General features: G+C 53.1%; 2 non-coding genes across 2 annotated transcripts; both read right to left on the bottom strand.

Annotated features, from left to right (window-relative positions):
- Nucleotides 1-219: 219 nt before the first annotated feature.
- LOC119346760 lies at nucleotides 220-338 on the bottom strand. Its single transcript, XR_005167916.1, has one exon. It is a non-coding gene; the product is annotated as a 5S ribosomal RNA (ribosomal RNA).
- Nucleotides 339-635: 297 nt separating this feature from the next.
- LOC119346759 lies at nucleotides 636-754 on the bottom strand. Its single transcript, XR_005167915.1, has one exon. It is a non-coding gene; the product is annotated as a 5S ribosomal RNA (ribosomal RNA).
- Nucleotides 755-941: the final 187 nt, after the last annotated feature.

Here is a 941-nt window from a genome sequence, read left to right as displayed (position 1 = left end):
CGCTCCCTCTCAACTACGGAGACGAGTTTAACGCGGTTTCCACCCCTCCCTCTCAACCGCACCAGTGCACGCTTGCCGCGCCACAACGCCGACGCTGGACCCGTGAATCGTGAGCACCCAGCTATGACTTACCGCACTCGTGCAAAATAATAAAACACGGTAAATATATTACTTACACGTGCGTTTTGTTTTGCAAGCGGCGCGAAAAAAATTAAAAAGGGAATGCAACACGAGGACTTCCCAGGAGGTCACCCATCCTAGTACTACTCTCGCCCAAGCACGCTTAACTTAGGAGTTCTGATGGGATCCGGTGCTTTAGTGCTGGTATGATCGCATCCGACATGTTACCCCGGTCTTCGTCCCTTATCCTTGCCCCTCCCAGCTCCACTACAAAGACGATTGTACATTGCTTTGGCCGCTCCCTCTCAACTACGGAGATGAGTTTAACGCGGTTTCCACCCCTCCCTCTCAACCGCACCAGTGCACGCTTGCCGCGCCACAACGCCGACGCTGGACCCGTGAATCGTGAGCACCAAGCTATGACTTACCGCACTCGTGCAAAATAATAAAACACGGTAAATATATTACTTACACGTGCGTTTTGTTTTGCAAGCGGCGCGAAAAAATTTAAAAAGGGAATGCAACACGAGGACTTCCCAGGAGGTCACCCATCCTAGTACTACTCTCGCCCAAGCACGCTTAACTTCGGAGTTCTGATGGGATCCGGTGCTTTAGTGCTGGTATGATCGCATCCGACATGTTACCCCGGTCTTCGTCCCTTATCCTTGCCCCTCCCAGCTCCACTACAAAGACGATTGTACATTGCTTTGGCCGCTCCCTCTCAACTACGGAGACGAGTTTAACGCGGTTTCCACCCCTCCCTCTCAACCGCACCAGTGCACGCTTGCCGCGCCACAACGCCGACGCTGGACCCGTGAATC

Source organism: Triticum dicoccoides, unplaced genomic scaffold (genome assembly GCF_002162155.2).
Source record: "Triticum dicoccoides isolate Atlit2015 ecotype Zavitan unplaced genomic scaffold, WEW_v2.0 scaffold49863, whole genome shotgun sequence".
In the NCBI taxonomy this organism is placed as follows: domain Eukaryota; kingdom Viridiplantae; phylum Streptophyta; class Magnoliopsida; order Poales; family Poaceae; genus Triticum; species Triticum dicoccoides.
The sequence above is the reverse complement of the archived record's forward strand: the minus strand, read 5'-3'. Positions and strand labels throughout refer to the sequence as shown.